The following is a 16,209-nucleotide window of genomic DNA, read 5'->3' as shown; positions in this document are numbered from 1 at the left end:
GGTACACTGATTACTTTGATCAGCCCATCCCTATTCATTTTACCCTCGCACCACCTTGGTTTGAGAAGAAGTATGACAAAATATGAGGTTAACACAGAAAAACAGATCACCAATTGAAGCTTTTATGAATAATCGATTCTCCATCCATAATTGTTTTGGTAAAGCCATACTCAGTGTAATCCTCCTTCCATTTTAGAATTTTTCCGCCATTAGCCATGATTAAATGAATGGTAAAAAGTAAGAGCGGCGAGGTGACTTATTTAGGCAGGCATATATATGACAGCAACACTCATGATAATGTCAATCATGTTACGCTATTATTAAAATGTTTCCTTTTCTTTTTCATTACTTCTTTAACACACTACTTCTCCGCTGCGAGGCGCGGTGGCGTCTGCCTTGGTTATGGGCCTCAGGTTAAGGGCTTGGAAGCCCAGCCCTGTAGGGACCCATGGCCACCGCCAGGCGGCGCCCCGGTGCCTGGATATCCCTGGAGCCCAGCACTTCTGCCACACCAGGAAGTGCTGGGGGGAAGACGGGGGACACCCAGATGGCTTCCGGGTGTGCAGCTGGCACTTCCGCCACAGTGGAGCGTGTTTGCGGAGGAGTGCCGGGAAGCAGCTGGAGCCCATCCGGGTTCCAATTTAAGGGGCCGCCTACCTCCAGTCATTGGTGGATGTCGGGTGGACATTGGGGGAATCAGTGCAAGAGGCACTGGGGAGTGCACGTTAAATTGTAAATATATTGTAAATAAAGAGTGTGTGGTGAGAAATAACGATGTCTTTCGCGGCTTCACTCTATTGCGGATTTTAAATGTAAGCATATCTAAATATATATCACGGATTTTTCGCTGGTTCACTAATTTCTGTGGACAATGGGTCTTTTAATTTATGGTACATGCTTCCTCAGTTTGTTTGCCCAGTTGATTTCATACAAGGGACGCTATTATGGATGGTTTAGAAGCTACCCAATCATAGCATTGAGGAGTTTTAGTTAATATGTAATACATGCTCTAAGATATGCTTGATTATTCTTTTGACTGCTTGATTGTTTGCTTGTCTCTGCCTCTCTCTCACCCTCTCTGACATTCTCTGCGCCTGACGAGGGGGTGTGAGCAGAGGTGCTGTTTGCACAGAGGCTGTTTGCTTAGAAGATACTGACGCTACTCTAAAAAATGCCGCGGCAAACTTAAAAGCACACGTATTGATTTTTTGATTGTTTGCTTTTCTTTGCCAGCAAGATATATTTGCTTTTAATTGTGAGAAAGAACTGTCGTCTCTGTCTTGTCATGGAGAACAGTTTAAACTTTTGACTAAAGGGTGTTATTTCATATCTAGAGGGCTCTAATAATGTTAACAATGTGGGAGAGTTTATAAGGGCTTAAAATATATAAAAATAACTATACAAACATGGTTTCTACTTCGCGGATTTTCATCTATCGCGGAGGGTTCTGGAATGCAACCCCCGCGATCGAGGAGGGATTACTGTATATATACATACACACACACACACGTAGGTATAGGTAGGTAGGTCAAAAAGTAAAGGGATTTATTTCAATTTCTGTTTTTATTGTTTGGTAACACTGCTCGTATCCTGCGCTGAATGAGTGTAGTCGCCAACACTTCTATACAACATGTAACTCTTATTCCCGCGTTATTCGTTGGAGTGTAGGAGACCGTTAAACATGATAGCTCCATTGTCGATCTGCACCAAGGAGGAAATGAGGGCAGTGATACCTTATTGTTTGCGGAAGTTGTTAAACTTGCGGCCCGTTATCGTGGCGAGGGAGATGGATTTTTACAGGAAATTGTTACTGTAGGTGAAAATTGGGTTCATCATCACAAACCGGAAAGTAAGGCTGAGAGCATGGTTTGGAAACTAAAGGAAGCGCTAAGGGGAAGAAGATTTGCAAGTGATGAGGAAGTCATTGATGCGGTGTAAAATTGGTTGCAGATGCAACCGAAAATCTTTTTTTTCCGATGGAATCAAAAAACTTGGGAAAAGTCGCAAGAGAAAAGCATGATGTAGGAATGGGGAGTCGGTCTACCTCTTTGTTTTGGAGTGTAAATTGTCTCGCAATAGATTTTTGTTTATCGATTTTTAAAGTTTGTCCCGTTTCACTACTACCTTGGCAGAGTCGCAGGAAATGGCTAGTTACAGAAAAACAAGATAAGACAATCTAGTTAAATGAATGCCAAACTCAGAATTGTAAATTTGTGGTGTTTTTTTTGTATATTCTTTAAATATACAAAGAAAAAAGGAAACAAAATTAAAAATCACTTTGCTCTCTTTCAGATGATGCCAAGTCATAGACACCCCACAAGAAGCTTAAACTGAGACAAACTGATGGATAATATGGTAGTGAGCTTTTTGTTAATTTGTAGTAGTAAGCAAGTGGATTACATTGTCATGAGTACTCATTGTGGGTGAAATTGTGTGCTTTTACTGTAAGAAACGGGAAAGAATTAATCGGCAAAAGTACAGAGCAGCAGAGAGCGGAAGTTCAGAACAGCAGTGAGCAGAAGCACAGAGCAGCACTGTCTCCTACATGGACGTAACTTTTCACAAACACCAGAGTGAAAAAAAAATAGCTGAAAACAACTCCGCACTAAATGTAAGTTCTATCAGTTCTCTTCCCATTGAGAGCATGTTTATATGTTGTATGTCCTGCAGCATGCACATTTCAGGATTCCCAGCCGACAATACAAACATCTTCACCAGTCAAAAGTGCTTAGTTAATTTAGAGTTGGTCGAGAAAGCACGTGATTTGGAGGACCATGTTAGGAACCTGATAGCAATTAGGCATACTGAAAATTGGATTGACTCGCTTTGTTTAGACAATTCGCAATTTCTGATTTGGCTTAATTTTCTTCAGGTCCCACTGTTGTCAATGTGCAACCAAAATAAGCAGCACCAATTTAGATACAGGGCAAGTGGGTAACAGTGAGACAGGAGAAATGTAGTTCCTCGGCACTGAGGTCACCAATTAAGACCCAGATTCTCAGCAGTTTGCAGCACACCTGAGGACAAAAGTGCTCATAATTGGAGATTCCATAGTGTGGAATGTTAGAATTCCAAACTATGATAAACCAGCAGTTAATGTTTAAATGCCTGCCGGGGTGAAGATTTTTGAGACCCATTTGGAATATGTCCCCAACGATGAAGTACAGTATCTACTTTATTGCTGCATGGCAGCACTAATGACATTTATTTACAGCAGTCTGAGGTATTAGAGGGGAACTTCTCTTTATGTACCAAAGCTAAAATAAAATGTCAGAATTTAATTGTCTTTTGCCCCTTACCAAGATTATATAGAGGAGACCTGATTTGTTGCAGATTACGTTCCCTTCACTGCTGACTAGAAACCTGGTGTGCAAATAAAAACATAACCTTTATGAACAATTGGGATGATTTTGTTTATGAAAGACCTGGATTTTTCAAGAGAGATGGCATCTTTAACTGGAGGGGATCTTTTGTATTATCCCAGAATTTGGCAGCAAAACTGCCTGGCTGACTGATCTGAGCACCATCCAGGCTGCAGTCTTGTGATTTTAAATCACAGGCTGTTGTTTATCTGACCTATTACAATCCTGTAGATGTGGTCTCTAACTTTTCTTTCTCTCTCTCTCTCCTATGATATGAAGAAGCAGCGGAAGCAAACAATGGCCAAATATGAGATGAACTGCGTAGTCAATGAATTCCAGGCTCTCGACATCCAGATCCAGAAACTCCTGTACCAACGGAGACACCTGAGCGATTTGAAAGCTTGTCTGCTGGAAAAATTCTCCCAATCATCTGAAATCATTGCAGCAAATCATGGTTCAGTAACATCGACTCCACGCTGTGCCACTCACTTTCAAGGCCAAGTGAGCTTTACCCCAACGCCTCGTTGTCGGAGCTATGCAGTCTGGGGTTAAAAGCAAGAACGCCTCCATCGGCACAGGCAAGCATTTCCACCCAGATCCAGTTTGCCTTCAACCCTGGCTGATGTATTTGTGATTGGAGATTCAATCATATGAAGCCTAAATATCTCTTGCCCTAATTAGAAATCTTTTGTCTCTTGTTTTCCAAGTGCTCGTGTCCGAGATGTTCTGAGATGAGCACCGACAGTCTTTGAGAGGCACAAGAACAGGGCAGTGGGATCCATTGTGATACACTCTGGGGTAAACGGTGTGAGACACAGATAGTTGGAGATTCTCAAGGCGGACTTCTCAACACTAATTAAAGCCACTTAGGAGAGGACCCCAGCTGCAAGAATCTTCATCTTGGGTCCCTCACCTCTAGTTAGAAGATTGAACGAGTATTACAGTCATCTACTGGCATTAAACATCTGGCTGAAAGGCTTCTGCGAGAGTCAAAACATTGGGTTTGTAGACAACTGGGACCTCTTCTGGGAAAAGCTGCATTTCTTCAAGCAGGATGGTCTGCATCCAAATAGATTTTGCGCTCGGGTCCTCTCCGAAAACCACACATAAGTAATTTTTGTCTCTTGACTGTTAATTTTTATTCCTAACCTTTTCCAAAATGCTTTGCTAGGATGGAATAATTCAGTGACAAAATCTTCCTCCAAAGTGCACTACAGTAATACTGTAAGAACTAACCTCAATGCATGTAAAAAAACTAGGCAGGGCGTCATAAATACGAATAACTTGATTACTATTATAACTCTAGATGAACAATGTATGAAAACTATAAACACAAATTATAGATTAAATAAAAAATGCACAGAGCAGCTTAATTAAAATCACTTAATTTCTATCTCAAATACCCATAACGCATACAATTCAGTTCTGCTCTTCCAAAACATTAAATATGGCTTTATTAAATGTTAGAGCATTAACCAACAAGATGTTTACCATCAAAGATCTTATTAGTGATAGAAAATTGATTGTGAAATGTGGCTTAGCTCTGATGGTGCGGCTATTTTAATCAAATCTGTGCCTCCGAATTACAGCTTTGTTCATGCAGATCACCAAGGTAAGAAAGGCGGCGGTTTAGCAAACATTTACTCGTGCTGGTTAAAGTCTAAAGATGTCAGTTTTGGTAAATTCAAATCCATTGAGTATCTTGTCTTTTGTTATTCATGGAGTTTCTTAGTTTCTAGTATTATCTGTGTATAGACCTCCTAAATACAATGCGCCTTTCTTTGAGGAATTCTCAGACTTGGTGTCAGTCTTAATTACGAACTATGACACGTTCCTAATAGTTGGCGACTTTAACTTTCATATCGATAATCAGTGTGACCCGAAAGTAAAAGATTCATGAACCTCCTGGACTCTTTTGATTTGAACTAGCACATTAGTCAGCCTACACACAAAGCAGGTCATATGTTAGACTTAGTAATTACTAAAGGACTAAAATTAATGTGAAGCAGATCATTGATATTGGTCTGTCAGACCATTTTCTCTTACTATGTAATATAGAAATAATGATAGAAAACATTCACAAGAAGCATATTGTTAAAAAACGCTTATTTGATTCATCAGCAACTTCAAAATTTACAAACCTGCTAAACAACCAGTCTTTATGTACTGCTTACTGTAATAGTGAGAAAAATGTAAATAGTAAGGTGTGAAAATTTTAACACGAAGGTGAGAGCTGCACTGACAGTCGTACCTGAAAAGAAAAAATCTTCTAGCACTGTTATATCATGGAAGACCCAAAGAGTCTGATCTAAAGAAAAAACCGAACTGAACTGATTATCCACTATGAGATATTGAAGGTTAAAATAACAGAATACAACAACATAGTCTGTCTTGAGAGGTGGTGTTATTTCTGTAGAATTATAAAATAACAATATTAGTAATCCCAGAGTCTTATTCTTTACAATTGATCGTCTGCTAAACCCAGGTCTCTCATTGGAATGCCTCCAAAATACTTCCAGTGAAACTTGTCAGGCTTTTACTGTATTTCTCAATCAAAAAATTAATGATATTAGAAATAATATAGTACATCTCCCAATACTGATCCTCTTAAACCCTGGTACTCCATTATAAACAAATTAAATTCTTTCACCAAGATAAATTTACCTGTTTTATATAAAATAATTTCTCAACTGAGACCCTCCACCTGCGTCCTTGACCCAATACCAACAAGTTTTTTCAAAGAAATATCCGCGTGTTAATTGATAGTATTCTTGACGTAGTAAACTATACGGGGGTCTTACCAGACTGTCTTAAGACTGCTGTAGTTGAACCCCTGCTCAAGAAGAACAATCTTCACTCCTCTGATTTTGAAAATTTTAGACCTATTTCTAACCTGCCTTTCTGAAGAAAAATTCTAGAGAAGGCAGTCATTATGCAGCTTAATGATCACTTCAAAAATGCTATCTATACTAATAAAAGGCAAAGCCCTCATTGACTCACTCATCATTAATTCTCCAACTTCCTGTGTAGGTAGAAGGCTGACATTTGTCAGGCTCATTCCTTACAGGTTACTTACAAAAGTTAAGGAGGTTTCATTACGAAATTCTACGCGCAACGGTCATAACTGAATCCTACTTGCATACATATATACAGTATGTCCATAGCCTGCAGCTCGGTCGCCGTGTGAGGTGGCATTGTGTCCCCCCATCCCCCACGCCTCCCACGTAATTGGCTGCCTGCCCATACAAGGCCGTCCGTCGCTCTGGTCTCTTCATTCCCTTCCTTGCTTCGCCACGGTATTCATGTCTCCCTGCTGATAACTGCAGCCTTTTTATTTAATCCACGGCTTCTCCGATGTTTTATTGTTCATTTATGATTATAGTTACTGTGTAGGTATTTTAGACTTAGTTTACTGTTCAGGTACCCATTTCCTTTACTGTTCCAGCCGTACCCCCATTAACATGTCTATCGAGGTGATCACCATTGACTAAAGAACTGTCACTTATCGAGTGGTTTCCATGCCCGGAGATGCCGCCTTCCTTTTCCATTCTCTGTGTTAAATATCGCACGCCCATATCAGGGTCTCTTTTGATATCCGGAGGAACATTGTGTCTTATGTATTGAATGACTGGGACAGGTTCAAGGTGTGGACTGATGATGGTACAGGAGCACTATAAGAGTGAAATGCTTAAGCCCTTCACCTATGGTTCTGCATGTGAGTTGATGGCTGCCGCTGAATTGTTCGGTTGTCGCTTTCAAGTGTACCGAAATGGCCAAATATTTTACACCTTTGGACAACCGCCAATGCCTCTTAAACATCTTAGATTCACAGGTGACGATTTCAGTAGTGGACACTTTGATGTTTATGAATGTTTCAACTCTCAAAAGCTGGATGCAAAGTTATCGGTGAAACCGGTTGTATGCTTGCAACGCTTGACAGATGCCGAATGTCTCTTCAACAAAAGTTCTACAAATACTGTCGTAATTGAAACGAACCATGAAACTCAAACCTATTCATGACAGCAGCAATCCAAGCTGTGAGATTTGAAACAAGATTACTGTTCACATGGCCAACTTTGCTGTGCATGCTCAAGAGTAAGCTCAGCACAGCTTGGTCATATTACAACTGGAGGGCTGAACTCACAATGTGGTATACAAAGAAATCCTTAACAAATAATTATTGGCATATTTTTCCCTTAGTTTAAAAAGGTTTAATTTTCTACTTAATAAAAAAATTAAGGCAGTTCTTTTGCTAGTGTGTGTATATCTATCTCTCTATCGCTCTGTCTCTGTCTCTGTGGGTAGAAGGCTGAAATTTGGCAGGCTCATTTCTTACAGCTTTCTTACAAAAGTTGGGCAGGTTTCATTTCGAAATTCCAGTCGTAATGGTTATAACTGGAAGGTATTTTTCTCCATTTACTGTAATGGAGTTGAGCTCGAAGCCGTGGGCGGAGTTTCGTGTGACATCATCACGCCTCCCACGTAATCACATGAACTGACTGTCAACGCAGGTGGAAAAACCAGGAAGACCTCCAAAAGCACTGAAGAAAACATGCATTATATAATTGAGAAGGCAGCTAAAACAATAAGAAGCGAGCGAGTGACATATACTACCATATTAATGAGTGCTGCTACTTCGGAAAGAAAGCAAGGTGTAAACCTAAACTTTAAGTTCATAGACAGGCTGCCGCTGGTGTTTCTCATGCCCACAGGTAATGCGGGATACAAGTTTAATGAGAGGACGCAGGATATAAACGAGAGTTTTGATCACTTTGTAACCAAGTTAAAATTGCAGGTTAAGGGGTGTGCTTATGCAAATTCCGAGAGACTGTGTTTGTGGGGGATTGACAGTTAAGGCGGGTGGGGAGTCACGTCATCTCCCTCCCATTTACCTCATTTCGTTCTGAGCTGAGCTCTGCGGCTAACGCCATCTTTCGAAGCAACTTCGTCACACTGCCACCAAATACTTACAGAAAAATCCACAAGTTAATACACACGCTGTCTCTAGAGTTTCTCCACACTGAATCCTCCAGGCTCTACTTACAAAAGGTTACATTGACAATCATGTTACGTTATTTTTAAAATCTTTCCTTTTCTTAGCACAAGCACAGCTGAGAAGCTTCGATGCATGTGCTCCATAACGCTAAAAATAATGCATTTAATCACACTTTGCATTACAAGCAAAGGGGAACTTTTGTCAACACATGATTTCCTGGTACACTGATTACTTTGATCAGCCCATCCCTATTCATTTTACCCTCGCACCACCTTGGTTTGAGAAGAAGTATGACAAAATATGAGGTTAACACAGAAAAACAGATCACCAATTGAAGCTTTTATGAATAATCGATTCTCCATCCATAATTGTTTTGGTAAAGCCATACTCAGTGTAATCCTCCTTCCATTTTAGAATTTTTCCGCCATTAGCCATGATTAAATGAATGGTAAAAAAGTAAGAGCTGAAGCGAGGGTGACTTATTTAGGCAGGCATATATATGACAGCAACACTCATGATAATGTCAATCATGTTACGCTATTATTAAAATGTTTCCTTTTCTTTTCATTACTTTAACACACTACTTCTCGCTGCGGTGGCGTGGCGCTGCCTTGGTTATGGGCCTCAGGTTAAGGGCTTGGAAGCCCAGCCCTGTAGGGACCCATGGCCACCGCCAGGCGGCGCCCCGGTGCCTGGATATCCCTGGAGCCCAGCACTTCTGCCACACCAGGAAGTGCTGGGGGGAAGACGGGGGACACCCAGACGGCTTCCGGGTGTGCAGCTGGCACTTCCGCCACAGTGGAGCGTGTTTGCGGAGGAGTGCCGGGAAGCAGCTGGAGCCCATCCGGTTCCAATTTAGGGCCCTACCTCCAGTCATTGGTGGATGTCGGGTGGACATTGGGGAATCAGTGCAAGAGGCACTGGGGAGTGCACGTTAAATTGTAAATATATTGTAAATAAAGAGTGTGTGGTGAGAAATAACGATGTCTTTCGCGGCTTCACTCTATTGCGGATTTTAAATGTAAGCATATCTAAATATATATCACGGATTTTTCGCTGGTTCACTAATTTCTGTGGACAATGGGTCTTTTAATTTATGGTACATGCTTCCTCAGTTTGTTTGCCCAGTTGATTTCATACAAGGGACGCTATTGGCGGATGGTTTAGAAGCTACCCAATCATAGCATTGAGGAGTTTTAGTTAATATGTAATACATGCTCTAAGATATGCTTGATTATTCTTTTGACTGCTTGATTGTTTGCTTGTCTCTGCCTCTCTCTCTCACCCTCTCTGACATTCTCTGCGCCTGACGAGGGGGTGTGAGCAGAGGTGCTGTTTGCACAGAGGCTGTTTGCTTAGAAGATACTGACGCTACTCTAAAAAATGCCGCGGCAAACTTAAAAGCACACGTATTGATTTTTTGATTGTTTGCTTTTCTTTGCCAGCAAGATATATTTGCTTTCTTTTAATTGTGAGAAAGAACTGTCGCTCTGTCTTGTCATGGAGAACAGTTTAAACTTTTGACTAAAGGGTGTTATTTCATATCTAGAGGGCTCTAATAATGTTAACAATGTGGAGAGTTTATAAGGGCTTAAAATATATAAAAATAACTATACAAACATGGTTTCTACTTCGCGGATTTTCATCTATCGCGGAGGGTTCTGGAATGCAACCCCCGCGATCGAGGAGGGATTACTGTATATATACATACACACACACACACGTAGGTATAGGTAGGTAGGTCAAAAGTAAAGGGATTTATTTCAATTTCTGTTTTATTGTTTGGTAACACTGCTCAGATCCGCGCTGAATGAGTGTAGTCGCCAACACTTCTATACAACATGTAACTCTTATTCCCGCGTTATTCGTTGGAGTGTAGGAGACCGTTAAACATGATAGCTCCATTGTCGATCTGCACCAAGGAGGAAATGAGGGCAGTGATACCTTATTGTTTGCGGAAGTTGTTAAACTTGCGGCCCGTTATCGTGGCGAGGGAGATGGATTTTTACAGGAAATTGTTACTGTAGGTGAAAATTGGGTTCATCATCACAAACCGGAAAGTAAGGCTGAGAGCATGGTTTGGAAACTAAAGGAAGCGCTAAGGGGAAGAAGATTTGCAAGTGATGAGGAAGTCATTGATGCGGTGTAAAATTGGTTGCAGATGCAACCGAAAATCTTTTTTTTCCGATGGAATCAAAAAACTTGGGAAAAGTCGCAAGAGAAAAGCATGATGTAGGAATGGGGAGTCGGTCTACCTCTTTGTTTTGGAGTGTAAATTGTCTCAATAGATTTTTGTTTATCGATTTTAAAGTTTGTCCCGTTTCACTACTACCTTGGCAGAGTCGCAGGAAATGGCTAGTTACAGAAAAACAAGATAAGACAATCTAGTTAAATGAATGCCAAACTCAGAATTGTAAATTTGTGGTGTTTTTTTTGTATATTCTTTAAATATACAAAGAAAAAAGGAAACAAAATTAAAAATCACTTTGCTCTCTTTCAGATGATGCCAAGTCATAGACACCCCACAAGAAGCGAAACTGAGACAAACTGATGGATAATATGGTAGTGAGCTTTTTGTTAATTTGTAGTAGTAAGCAAGTGGATTACATTGTCATGAGTACTCATTGTGGGTGAAATTGTGTGCTTTTACTGTAAGAAACGGGAAAGAATTAATCGGCAAAAGTACAGAGCAGCAGAGAGCGGAAGTTCAGAACAGCAGTGAGCAGAAGCACAGAGCAGCACTGTCTCCTACATGGACGTAACTTTTCACAAACACCAGAGTGAAAAAAAAATAGCTGAAAACAACTCCGCACTAAATGTAAGTTCTATCAGTTCTCTTCCCATTGAGAGCATGTTTATATGTTGTATGTCCTGCAGCATGCACATTTCAGGATTCCCAGCCGACAATACAAACATCTTCACCAGTCAAAAGTGCTTAGTTAATTTAGAGTTGGTCGAGAAAGCACGTGATTTGGAGGACCATGTTAGGAACCTGATAGCAATTAGGCATACTGAAAATTGGATTGACTCGTTTTGTTTAGACAATTCGGCAATTTCTGATTTGGCTTAATTTTCTTCAGGTCCCACTGTTGTCAATGTGCAACCAAAATAAGCAGCACCAATTTAGATACAGGGCAAGTGGGTAACAGTGAGACAGGAGAAATGTAGTTCCTCGGCACTGAGGTCACCAATTAAGACCCAGATTCTCAGCAGTTTGCAGCACACCTGAGGACAAAAGTGCTCATAATTGGAGATTCCATAGTGTGGAATGTTAGAATTCCAAACTATGATAAACCAGCAGTTAATGTTTAAATGCCTGCCGGGGTGAAGATTTTTGAGACCCATTTGGAATATGTCCCCAACGATGAAGTACAGTATCTACTTTATTGCTGCATGGCAGCACTAATGACATTTATTTACAGCAGTCTGAGGTATTAGAGGGGAACTTCTCTTTATGTACCAAAGCTAAAATAAAATGTCAGAATTTAATTGTCTTTTGCCCCTTACCAAGATTATATAGAGGAGACCTGATTTGTTGCAGATTACGTTCCCTTCACTGCTGACTAGAAACCTGGTGTGCAAATAAAAACATAACCTTTATGAACAATTGGGATGATTTTGTTTATGAAAGACCTGGATTTTTCAAGAGAGATGGCATCTTTAACTGGAGGGGATCTTTTGTATTATCCCAGAATTTGGCAGCAAAACTGCCTGGCTGACTGATCTGAGCACCATCCAGGCTGCAGTCTTGTGATTTTAAATCACAGGCTGTTGTTTATCTGACCTATTACAATCCTGTAGATGTGGTCTCTCTAACTTTTCTTTCTCTCTCTCTCTCCTATGATATGAAGAAGCAGCGAAGCAAACAATGGCCAAATATGAGATGAACTGCGAGTCAATGAATTCCAGGCTCTCGACATCCAGATCCAGAAACTCCTGTACCAACGGAGACACCTGAGCGATTTGAAAGCTTGTCTGCTGGAAAAATTCTCCCAATCATCTGAAATCATTGCAGCAAATCATGGTTCAGTAACATCGACTCCACGCTGTGCCACTCACTTTCAAGGCCAAGTGAGCTTTACCCCAACGCCTGTCGGAGCTATGCAGTCTGGGGTTAAAAGCAAGAACGCCTCCATCGGCACAGGCAAGCATTTCCACCCAGATCCAGTTTGCCTTCAACCCTGGCTGATGTATTTGTGATTGGAGATTCAATCATATGAAGCCTAAATATCTCTTGCCCTAATTAGAAATCTTTTGTCTCTTGTTTTCCAAGTGCTCGTGTCCGAGATGTTCTGAGATGAGCACCGACAGTCTTTGAGAGGCACAAGAACAGGGCAGTGGGATCCATTGTGATACACTCTGGGGTAAACGGTGTGAGACACAGATAGTTGGAGATTCTCAAGGGACTTCTCAACACTAATTAAAGCCACTTAGGAGAGGACCCCAGCTGCAAGAATCTTCATCTTGGGTCCCTCACCTCTAGTTAGAAGATTGAACGAGTATTACAGTCATCTACTGGCATTAAACATCTGGCTGAAAGGCTTCTGCGAGAGTCAAAACATTGGGTTTGTAGACAACTGGGACCTCTTCTGGGAAAAGCTGCATTTCTTCAAGCAGGATGGTCTGCATCCAAATAGATTTTGCGCTCGGGTCCTCTCCGAAAACCACACATAAGTAATTTTTGTCTCTTGACTGTTAATTTTTATTCCTAACCTTTTCCAAAATGCTTTGCTAGGATGGAATAATTCAGTGACAAAATCTTCCTCCAAAGTGCACTACAGTAATACTGTAAGAACTAACCTCAATGCATGTAAAAAAACTAGGCAGGGCCATAAATACTGAATAACTTGATTACTATTATAACTCTAGATGAACAATGTATGAAAACTATAAACACAAATTATAGATTAAATAAAAAAAATGCACAGAGCAGCGCTAATTAAAATCACTTAATTTCTATCTCAAATACCCATAACGCACATACAATTCAGTTCTGCTCTTCCAAAACATTAAATATGGCTTTATTAAATGTTAGAGCATTAACCAACAAGATGTTTACCATCAAAGATCTTATTAGTGATAGAAAAATTGATTGTGAAATGTGGCTTAGCTCTGATGGTGCGGCTATTTTAATCAAATCTGTGCCTCCGAATTACAGCTTTGTTCATGCAGATCACCAAGGTAAGAAAGGCGGCGGTTTAGCAAACATTTACTCGTGCTGGTTAAAGTCTAAAGATGTCAGTTTTGGTAAATTCAAATCCATTGAGTATCTTGTCTTTTGTTATTCATGGAGTTTCTTAGTTTCTAGTATTATCTGTGTATAGACCTCCTAAATACAATGCGCCTTTCTTTGAGGAATTCTCAGACTTGGTGTCAGTCTTAATTACGAACTATGACACGTTCCTAATAGTTGGCGACTTTAACTTTCATATCGATAATCAGTGTGACCCGAAAGTAAAAGATTCATGAACCTCCTGGACTCTTTTGATTTGAACTAGCACATTAGTCAGCCTACACACAAAGCAGGTCATATGTTAGACTTAGTAATTACTAAAGGACTAAAATTAATGTGAAGCAGATCATTGATATTGGTCTGTCAGACCATTTTCTCTTACTATGTAATATAGAAATAATGATAGAAAACATTCACAAGAAGCATATTGTTAAAAAACGCTTATTTGATTCATCAGCAACTTCAAAATTTACAAACCTGCTAAACAACCAGTCTTTATGTACTGCTTACTGTAATAGTGAGAAAAATGTAAATAGTAAGGTGTGAAAATTTTAACACGAAGGTGAGAGCTGCACTGACAGTCGTACCTGAAAAGAAAAAATCTTCTAGCACTGTTATATCATGGAAGACCCAAAGAGTCTGATCTAAAGAAAAAACCGAACTGAACTGATTATCCACTATGAGATATTGAAGGTTAAAATAACAGAATACAACAACATAGTCTGTCTTGAGAGGTGGTGTTATTTCTGTAGAATTATAAAATAACAATATTAGTAATCCCAGAGTCTTATTCTTTACAATTGATCGTCTGCTAAACCCAGGTCTCTCATTGGAATGCCTCCAAAATACTTCCAGTGAAACTTGTCAGGCTTTTACTGTATTTCTCAATCAAAAAATTAATGATATTAGAAATAATATAGTACATCTCCCCAATACTGATCCTCTTAAACCCTGGTACTCCATTATAAACAAATTAAATTCTTTCACCAAGATAAATTTACCTGTTTTATATAAAATAATTTCTCAACTGAGACCTCCACCTGGCCCTTGACCCAATACCAACAAGTTTTTTCAAAGAAATATCCGGCGTGTTAATTGATAGTATTCTTGACGTAGTAAACTATACGGGGGTCTTACCAGACTGTCTTAAGACTGCTGTAGTTGAACCCCTGCTCAAGAAGAACAATCTTCACTCCTCTGATTTTGAAAATTTTAGACCTATTTCTAACCTGCCTTTCTGAAGAAAAATTCTAGAGAAGGCAGTCATTATGCAGCTTAATGATCACTTCAAAAATGCTATCTATACTAATAAAAGGCAAAGCCCTCATTGACTCACTCATCATTAATTCTCCAACTTCCTGTGTAGGTAGAAGGCTGACATTTGTCAGGCTCATTCCTTACAGGTTACTTACAAAAGTTAAGGAGGTTTCATTACGAAATTCTACGCGCAACGGTCATAACTGAATCCTACTTGCATACATATATACAGTATGTCCATAGCCTGCAGCTCGGTCGCCGTGTGAGGTGGCATTGTGTCCCCCCATCCCCCACGCCTCCCACGTAATTGGCTGCCTGCCCATACAAGGCCGTCCGTCGCTCTGGTCTCTTCATTCCCTTCCTTGCTTCGCCACGGTATTCATGTCTCCCTGCTGATAACTGCAGCCTTTTTATTTAATCCACGGCTTCTCCGATGTTTTATTGTTCATTTATGATTATAGTTACTGTGTAGGTATTTTAGACTTAGTTTACTGTTCAGGTACCCATTTCCTTTACTGTTCCAGCCGCACTCCCCATTAACATGTCTATCGAGGTGATCACCATTGACTAAAGAACTGTCACTTATCGAGTGGTTTCCATGCCCGGAGATGCCGCCTTCCTTTCCATTCTCTGTGTTAGATATCGCACGCCCATATCAGGGTCTCTTTTGATATCCGGAGGAACATTGTGTCTTATGTATTGAATGACTGGGACAGGTTCAAGGTGTGGACTGATGATGGTACAGGAGCACTATAAGAGTGAAATGCTTAAGCCCTTCACCTATGGTTCTGCATGTGAGTTGATGGCTGCCGCTGAATTGTTCGGTTGTCGCTTTCAAGTGTACGAAATGGCCAAATATTTTACACCTTTGGACAACCGCCAATGCCTCTTAAACATCTTAGATTCACAGGTGACGATTTCAGTAGTGGACACTTTGATGTTTATGAATGTTTCAACTCTCAAAAGCTGGATGTGAAGTTATCGATAAAACTGGTTGTATACTTGCAACGCTTGACAGATGCCGAATGTCTCTTCAACAAAAGTTCTACAAATACTGTCGTAATTGAAACGAACCATGAAACTCAAACCTATTCATGACAGCAGCAATCCAAGCTGTGAGATTTGAAACAAGATTACTGTTCACATGGCCAACTTTGCGTTGCATGCTCAAGAGTAAGCTCAGCGCACAGCTTGGTCATATTACAACTGGAGGGCTGAACTCACAATGTGGTATACAAAGAAATCCTTAACAAATAATTATTGGCATATTTTTCCCTTAGTTTAAAAAGGTTTAATTTTCTACTTAATAAAAAAATTAAGGCAGTTCTTTTGCTAGTGTGTGTATATCTATCTCTATCGCT

The 16,209-nt window shown here is 40.2% G+C and overlaps 1 protein-coding gene and 1 long non-coding RNA gene across 2 annotated transcripts in view; one reads left to right on the top strand and one right to left on the bottom strand.

Moving 5' to 3' along the window:
- Window positions 1-4,699, top strand: part of LOC120542477 — a 57,356-nt gene extending 52,657 nt beyond the window's left edge. Inside the window, exons 2-4 of the long non-coding RNA XR_005636183.1 lie at window positions 2,293-2,355; window positions 2,450-2,611; window positions 3,642-4,699. This is a non-coding gene — a long non-coding RNA (uncharacterized LOC120542477). The remainder of the gene's footprint in view (window positions 1-2,292; window positions 2,356-2,449; window positions 2,612-3,641) is intronic.
- Window positions 1-16,209, bottom strand: part of arhgef3l (Rho guanine nucleotide exchange factor (GEF) 3, like) — a 285,898-nt gene that overhangs the window by 130,508 nt on the left and 139,181 nt on the right. The gene's annotated exons all lie outside the window — the stretch shown is intronic.

This window comes from Polypterus senegalus, chromosome 13 (assembly GCF_016835505.1).
Source record: "Polypterus senegalus isolate Bchr_013 chromosome 13, ASM1683550v1, whole genome shotgun sequence".
NCBI lineage: Eukaryota > Metazoa > Chordata > Cladistia > Polypteriformes > Polypteridae > Polypterus > Polypterus senegalus.
Note: the sequence above shows the minus strand (reverse complement) of the source record. Positions and strands in the feature narration are given on the sequence as shown.